Below are 9,360 nucleotides of genomic sequence, written 5' to 3' on the forward strand. Positions count from 1 at the left end.
TCATTCAAGCAAAAGAGCTCAGCTGTGAAACCTCTGCCCTGTGGTCTAAATATAACGTTGGACCACATAAATCAGACATAAATTAAATATTCCTTGAATATTTAATATATATATAATATATATATATATATATAATATCTTGATTTGATGATAGATGAAGACCGAAGATAGAAATGGACCTCCAGGCTGCCCCTCCTGGTGAGCACCCATAGTTCAGACTCACTCAAATATCTTACCCTGCACTGGAAATAGAAGGCTTGCAGAGCTGATCTGACTTCAGTGCTTCCTTAACTTTATATTATTTAAATAAAATTGGAACATAATGTAAAAATAATTCAAATATAACTTTATTTTTTTTTAATTCCTAATATTCTTCATTTTCTAGGAATCCCTGCTAGCCAACAGGTCTGCTTTTCTGATTTTACAAAACTCTTTGTGCTCTGATGCTTCATTCAGATGGATTACAATCTTCTGCTCTTCTGCCTGCAATTCTGCTGGAGTTTTACAAGGAGATCGAAACTTGAAAAAAATATTTCAACTGCCAATTAAACGTTGTGAAAAGACAGTTTAATCTCAACGGACCTCGAAGTTGACAAAGTCATTGTTTAATGTGTTTAGATACAAAGCTATAAGAAATTTGATAACAGCAATAAGGCACTTCCAAGAATATCGTTACCATGAAATAATTACATCCCAATAGGATTAGGGGTAATCAGCCACACTGTGCCTCAGTACACCTCAGGGGGTGATTATCTTACCATAACAACACCACCCATTGTGCTGCACTGCTTAAATGTGTTCTGATAAAATAACATACTTTTAAAGTTTGTGTAGCTGTTTGTGTCAGCAGAGGAGCATTATTATAGTCAAATTATAGTCATCGTGTATTTTCTTTTCCCCAGTAAATTTGTACTTGAAAAAATTTAAATCCCACTGGAAATTTGCAAACATATTCATTACAAAAATATGTTCAGCATTTAGACTGCAGCATAAATAATCAGAATTAGGACATTCACATTTATCTTGGCAGCCTGTGCTTCTTTTACGCTGCGGTGGCTTTGACTTGTGCCACCATTTTAATGTTATTTAAATATGGAATTGTACTTTATGCATTTATAAATTGCTAGAATGAAAGAAAATAAAGAAATGATTCATAGAAGATTATCAGCCGCACAGAATATTATTTATTTACTTATTTACTTAAATAAATAATACAAAATAAAGCAATAAATTTTAGTCTCTCAAATAAATGAAACTATTATGCCTGATTGAATGCATTTATTTATACCAATAAAAAATAATACCTCCACAGGTATTACTTGGCTGTTATTTGTTATGTGTGGTCAGTGTGTTAGGAAATATAAAATCAAATAAAAACTTGCACAAGGGCAAGAGTTTGACAGCATTATTTTATACAGCAGAGTATTGGGGCACCATTATCTGTTCTGCTGGTTTCCTAAATCTACACAAGGCAACCCAGAGCTTAGGTCAGCTTTGAGAATGGACCACCACAGGCACCACTTCTGCAACCACAGCAAGAGATTCTGCATCACTCACCAACCACTCCAGACAGACCTGGTGGTAGCAGTTTGTTTGCTCTGCAGATATTCAGGGAATTCCTGAGATCAAACCAACTTGTTCCAATTCTTTTGTTACCCAAAAATACCACTGGCACTTGAGTTTGCAGACTCAGCTTAAGAAAAAATAACTTATCCCAGACACACGAGAAGTTTTGGCATTGGAGAAGCACAGAGAGTGCAACCAATAAATTACAAATGAAAGGGGATTTATCAAGAGTAGTGGCTACTAAGAGAAAGAACATGTTTTGGTCTTCTTCACCTTTCTGAAGACAGACTTCCTGGCTTATTACCAAGAACTCTAAAGACTGTTATAAATGGTTAACTCAGCTATTCTAGAAATTAATTATGCAGGCCAGAGAGTGAACTTAGCTGACCACATATACTACCATCTTTTGAATGACTACATTGCTTTGAATTAAAAGTCAAAAGGAAATTAAAATGGTTCTCTTTATGACAGTTTTAAGAAATTTTAAGCCCGTGATTGAAAGATAAATATAAAAATGTGTATTTTTTTAGTGCATCACTCAAGAATCCCAAAAAATACTTAAGGTATGGAATCCCCATCTTACAGATAAGAAAACTGAGGCAAGGAGACAATAAAGACCAAGTGCACCCAGAAAATTTACTACTTTTTACTAACAGAAACTTCCATTAATACATCCCAAGACTACATTCCATTAGTAATTACTACATCATGTCATTTTTACACCAGTTTCTGCTAGAAAAACTTACCTTTCAAGAACACTAGCATTTTAATGTTCAGAAAGCCAAATTGAGAAAAAAAAATAAAAACATCCTTCTCCCATGTTCACTGTCTTCTTTCATAGGACCCTTCTGAATTCACCTATTTTCTGTTCTTACTGAGAACATCTAAATAAAGGTGCTAATGCTGCACGTTTGAAGAGAATCAAAGCTGAAATCAAAGAGCAAAATGTCTTACAGTGAAGGCACCCTTCAATTTGTTCTGTGCCATTTTGCAGACAAAGAAATAAAAGCCTCTGCACCATCAATAGGGCTTTGTTTAAACTCTGCATCACAGACTTGTAAATCTACTGCTCCAAAATTTCTCCTTCAGTCAGCCAAAATCAATGATCAAATTAGAGGTTTCCAAAGGACTTTTTTTTTTCAAATTCTGAAAACTATTTATTTTGAGTGTTAATCACTGCTGTTTAAATCTCACAGTGGAACTAGTACATACACATGAAATGAAGGTAAAATGTTGCTTTACCTATTTGTTTTTTTCTAATACCTGTAACTGCAACAGCTCCTGAAATCAACAGCTATTTTGGGCTTTGTGTGCTTTTCATGAAATTGAAGTTGGTAGAATTTTTTTCCCTTGTGATCTTCAAAACTCTGATATATGTGTCATAAAAATCTATTCATAATTCAATATCCACATTAGCACCAGTGCCATTTGGGAATACATCATTTCGACAAGGACTCAAAACACTTACATAAGGATGAGTGGATGAGAAAGATTTCCTTTCTAGTTAGGCACAACAGGGCAGATCTTAGTCTGCTTCACATCTCCTCACAACAGGCACAAAGGAAAAAAAAACAAAGAAAGAAACCCCAAGCAAACAAAATAAAATAAAAAGAAAGCTAGTGTAATTAACTACCTTGAAATCCCTTGCAGGGACTGGAAATAGAGGGTACCCAAAGAGAAAATTAGTGTTTGGGAGGATCCTGAGCCCTGCCACTTATGGGTTCCACAATTAAAAGTCAGAACACCAGTTCAGAAATTGAGGGAGAACTGAAGATAATATCAAGATAATATCAGAGGATCAAATCCTACCCTCTATCTCTAGGCAATCACAAAGCATGAGTTTCTTCATGAGCCAAGCAACCTCTGCATCACCTGACTGTGATCTGCTCCTTCCTATACTGCTCCCGCTGGAGTGTTCTTCTACTATCACTCTATATTCAGTGTATTACATTGACCCTCCTTTCTTTGTACCAGATCAGGCTCACCTTTGGGCCTCCCTAAAAACTGAAAACTTTTAACTACATAATTTTTAACTAAAAAATTTTAAAATGTCCCTTAGCAGACAGAAGGAACTGGATGAGGGAGGGATTCTTATGGCCCTGCTGGCATCACATTTCACTTTGCAGAGCCAGGCTCAAGCCTCTCCTTTTTCCATGCCAGAGGTGCATTAATTACTCTGTTAATCTTCTCTTCTGCTTGTCCATCCCAGCTTTTGATCTCCCTCTGACTGTCTGCACTTTCTTCTCTCCTTGTGCTCTGGTCATCGCTGTGGAGCTTTGCTGGCCCCCTGTGCAAACCTGGGAGTTTCACTTTCACTGATCCCATTGATTCCCAGCTCATCATCTTTCTACATTTGTTGACCTTCTTGCCTACAACAAGTTGATTAGAATTCTTTTTGTGTCTCAACCTACAGCCAGTTCAATCTAGCTCTTAGCTGCCATTAATTCAGCCTTGATGTAGTCTCTGAAAACCTGAATTATCTTCCATGCTTCATTTGTGAATGTCTCTGCCCTGCAACCAGCCTGTCACTTGAATTCTTGTCATCCTTTGATTCTGTCACCTCCCAGTTTTCATTCCTTCGCCTTCTTTACTTTTTAATGAACGTTTCTACCCTTCTTCCAGCTTCCTAGGTGGTTCCATGGAACTGCATCCATTCTCACTTTTTTGCTCCTATCTCACTATTTATTCAGATAATGTCATCAAAACCAAAAACTCTGTCATTGCCTCCACGCTAATGCTTCACAGAACTGCTTTCCAGTTCTGCTTCGGCAGATCTGTCTAGGCACTCTCTGTCAGCATCCTCCACAAGCCAAGAACGCATCCAAAGGCCAGGAAGTTTTCAGCTGAGTCCCAGAGGACCCTCACATCCACCACAGACACAAGCAGTATCCTCACATGCCCAGCCCATGGGCATCATCTCTGACTCAAACCTTACCCCTGTTTCTCACATCCGGGCTGATTCCAGGACCCTCCTTTCTCTTATTGCCGCAATCCCTCCGCTCCCAGCCCCGGGAAATCACCCAACTGGCTGCAGTCCACCGGGGGTGGGAGGGGGGACAGCAAGGACAAAGATAAAAGATGAAGGAGGCTCTCTCTTCTGGGACACTGTAGCCAGTGTTTGGGGTGGAGGAGGTATTTTAAGGTATATAAGGTATTTTAAGGTATGTATTTTGTTTTTATATAATACAGCTTGTCAGATCACCAGATGCCCCAGACCCTTCAATGATCTCTTTGCTCAGGTATTTCAAAGCTGCGTCTTGTTACCAAAACTTTATTTCAGTGGTTTGTCTCATGCTAGATATTTCTTCACGTGATGCAAAAAAGAAGTGAAGCTTTAAGAGTGAAAACACACAGTTTCCCTAAACCCAAAAGTTTCCCAAAAGATTCCACAACTGCTAACAGAAGCAGTGGTTACATTTTTCGCCTTATTTCATCCAGCATGGGTCTCTTTCCAGTGCTCACTGCCTGTATTTTTCTTCTCAAAATAAAATAAATAAATAAATATTGTTTTGGAGTAAAGAAGCCCTCAGAACTGCTGTTAACATTTCTTCAGTATTCTAATGAACTTAATTAGCTCCCATGATGCTCCTTATAATGCAGAGAAACCTTCAAAAATATTAAAGTGACTTTGTTTACTCCTGCAATAAGGAGTCTTCCAGGTGACTGGGGCAATGCATCAATATTACACATGTTCTTAATGCTGGGAAGGAGCTCACCAGAGGAAACAATTATTCACTTTGAAGCTTTTTAATATTTCTGAATGTGACTCAATTACATAATTCTGTCGGTACATGTATTTTTTTGTTTCACCTGAAATATCAGTTGATTTATGATGAAGTCATATTTTCTCACCCAGTTCTAATTTCATTTATATCACACTTATGAGTTCTCTGTAATTCAGTGGAAGTCACAGTTTGACACCATTCCTCTGACACCAAAACGAGCTCCATGAGCTAATGAAGTCCTCTGACTCTGCCAAGAGTTTTGAGATAAAGAAATCTTATTTTTAAATATTATTTTTCCCACACTGGGTGTAGACGCTCAAGAAATTATTTTAAATATTTGAAACAAATAAAAGCAAGTTATGTAAATTATTAGAGTAAATAATAGGATTTTATAGATAGAGTAGGATATAAATAGAGTAAGATAATAATCCTCAAATCCCATTTTCAGAAAACATCCTTGTGTAGAACGTATGTGATTTATAAAATTTCATAGCATATACATAAGTAATTCTTACATAATCATTACATATATAACATTAAATATTATATATGCATTATATTAGTTACATATAATTGTCTGAAGTATTCCTAGCATTGCATAAGTAATTATTTGAGGCAAGGCTTCAGCTGAAATGAGCCTGTTGTCACTATCAGAGCAACAGATGGGGCTTGGCAAGGCTCAGCCTGCTCCCAGTTCCACCAGTGGTTCAGAGGCTGATTTAATCAGTGAATCACCTCACTTCCCCATCTATAAACAGGAAATGCATTACAGCCCCCTCTGTAAGGCATTTTGAAATCCAGTGATTATGCAAGTAAATATTTCACATATCAGTCTTGTGGTTAATTGAATGTTTGAACTTTAAGGGTAACTGAATTTGTATAAGTAGCTATTTATTGAATGTGACTGAATCAGAATTGAGCACCTACCTCAGATATGCCTTTAAATAGCTTTTAGAGAGGTAAATTATTTTGAGGCTGAATTTTTGGGGTGAGAAAATCGAACATGTTGCTAACAGGAATTACTAAAAACTGCCTGTTTCCCTCAAAACCTGTGGAAATGATAAGGGAAAATAAAATGTTGAAATGGGCACATTAGCAGTAACAAGAGACTTCAATTTACAAAGTAATTGGAAGTGAGGGAAAAAAATAAACAACATCAAGAGAAGCAGTTTGCAGACTGAGTTGCTCCTAAGAAGGAACCCTGGAGGAAGCTGGAGCATGGGACAGCTGGAAAAAGGGCACCTGTGCCATGGTCACCCCAATCCAAGGATAACTCCCGGGCTCTGGCCACACTGGCTGGGAGCAGAGGGCCTGATCACAGGGAGCAACTCGAAGGTGCTGTAGTTTTGCTTGTCATTAGGAGATTTCATGCAAGAAATAGTGCACTTTACTGGCTGAACAAGTCTTCTGGAAATCAGCACAGACTGCCCTAGGGATCAGGCCATCAGCAAGGCTGTCCTTGCTTTTGTCACTCCAAATCAAGAGTGGAACACAAGGAATCACCATTATCCTCTCCACACACATTAGTTACTCTTCTGCATGGTTTATTTTGCATTGCCAGCACCTCCTTTTCAGACACCCCTCACAAAAATACAAAATTACAAGATCTAATAAACTTCTAGGAAAGATTAAGAAGCTTAGTTAGGAAGTCTCACATGCTACATCAGCTGCAGTGTAATCACACCAGCTGGATCTTAGTCTGCTTTTCCACAGGGACTGATGTTTCCCCTCATGATCTTGTGTTTTGGAAATTAATAATATTAATCTGGAAAAATAAATATACTTAGTTAATAGCCTATTTGGTGATTCATTTACTGATAGCTCAGTTGTATGGATAATTGCTTACATTTATATAACAGCAGATTATGGTCTCAGACCTTAAAATTCAAACAGGCAGCACTTTCATGATCAAAAAAAAAAAAATAAATTAAAATGGGGGTGAAGATAGAAAAAGATGTACACCATCCACTGCCATGAAAATGTTACAACAGAAAAGGGCCTGCCTTGCTACCTCATCCTGTGATCAGGAAAAGAGAAGCTTTGGGAAGTAGAAGACCACTTTGAAAAGAAATACTCACATATCCTTCTTTTGCTAAAGTAGGTCTACCCCTGCAAAGTATTTCTTCTTTAAATAGCTAAAGCATCAGTCCTTTCTAGCTGCAGATTTTGATATTCTTTTTCTCTATGCTTCAGCTTCATAATCTTGTAAAACTCTTAAAGGAAGAGGTTATGGATTATCATGCAATCAAAGCCAGAATGTTTTTATATTTCCATCTGCTTCTACTACGCTCTCATTTTATAGAAAATCATTTTCATTGCATCTTCTTTCTTTAATTTTACTGTCTATTTACTTCTCCAAAATAAACTGGGGGAAAAAAAAAAAAAAGAAAACTAAATATTTCACAAAATTCTTATTTAAGGAAAGTGCCTGAAGCACTAAGGAACCATGCTTGGAAACTCACATGAAGGATGAGCAAGAATTTAAGTCACTGAAACTACATCCAGGGAGGTGCAGTGGCAGCTCCAGTTTCCCTTCTTAAAGGAATTTTAGCAGAAGAATCCTTATTTTTCATGTTAACAAGTCTGAACTGCCACATACAAATTATGTACAGAAGTAAGGAAGGCATAACAGGGGAAGCAAGTTATTCAGTAAAGTGAGTGCACCAGTGATTTAGTAGAGACATAAGGTTGAGATTTTTTTAAGAAGAAATAAAGAATCAAACTCTTTGAGGCATAAAGATGTTCTAAAGGAAGGAGAGAAGGAAGATGTTACAAAGGATATGTGACTTTCTATGACACATATAAAATTGACCAAGAAACTTAGTCTAAGAAAGACCAGGCTAAAAGGGATTTAAGACAGAATTTTTTTTTTTACCAGCAAGACCATAAAAATTTAAGCTAAAAAAAAAATCAAATGGCTTGCAATGAGAACAAGCAGTAAACATTATGAATTTTTAAAATGTGTTTGAAGGATGAGAATCCTGCCTGAGAACAGAGAGAGAATGGCTAATTAAAGCTACCAAAGGAGTGCAGTGTCTGGGCTGTTTCCTCATGCCGGTCTCAGACACGCCATGCTGCTGTATCCAGTACAGCAGGCAGGTTGCCTGGCTTCACTCAAAATGTTATCCTGCTAACACAGAGCACATTTCTATCAGAGCTGGATGTTTGCACCCTGCAGTCTCTTGTTACAAATCAGCTGCATAGGCCCATCCAGTTATGCTGCACACATAGCACTGCTCCCTCCAAGCTCTGCAGCACGAGCAGCAGCAGCTTTCCATGAGCTGCTGAAGTTTCATTTTCTGTTTGTTGCCAAACACCAATCTTCTAGTTTTAAAAAAAAAAATTCCCACTGAATTTTTCTGTGAACTGATTATTTTGTTCTGAGTGCAGATGGAAACAGCCAGTGTGGGTAAGCTTGCAGAAATATTTTCCAATGCAGTGGGCAATTTTTCATTCACGGAGGATTTTTGAAAAATCCACAAAAATTACTGAATTTGCCATTTTTTCCTCAAAGGATAATTTTGATTCTCTTTTACCAGTTTGAGGGTGAAAAACAGTAGGAATAAAATCTAAAATCCCAGTTCCACTGTCTTCTTATTTTTCTACGGGAAGAAAATCTGCTGTATAGCATGTCACAGTATTCAGTTGGCATGAATATTGTAAATATACTTGCAATATTCCTACAAGTTCATAATTTTAATGTTCCAAGTATCTGAATTTTGGAGACTGAATACTTGGTACTTGAAGTCAATTGGGAAAATCATCAAAGAATTCAATTAGGAAGAAAAGAACTGTAATTGTTGCTTCTGGCATTCACTCTGGATTTAGTTCCTTGCATTCACTAGACCACAAAAGACTATCTAAAATTGCTTAAGTTTGATAATAATAAAAAAAAAAGTCTTTCTTTTCTGGTTGCATTAAGCAATCTCAATTTTGCAGGATGTAACACTGAAGTTTGCACATTACGTTCGTTCCTGGAAGCTCAATTTTCTATTCGCTAGTGGGGAAAAAAAGAGGAGCAAAGTAGTTTTCACTTGGAAAAGAAATAATGACAGCTCCATGTAAAAAT

Source organism: Pseudopodoces humilis, chromosome 8 (genome assembly GCF_049639895.1).
Source record: "Pseudopodoces humilis isolate 2021_Gansu_Grassland_sample_001 chromosome 8, ASM4963989v1, whole genome shotgun sequence".
Taxonomy (NCBI): Eukaryota; Metazoa; Chordata; class Aves; order Passeriformes; family Paridae; genus Pseudopodoces; species Pseudopodoces humilis.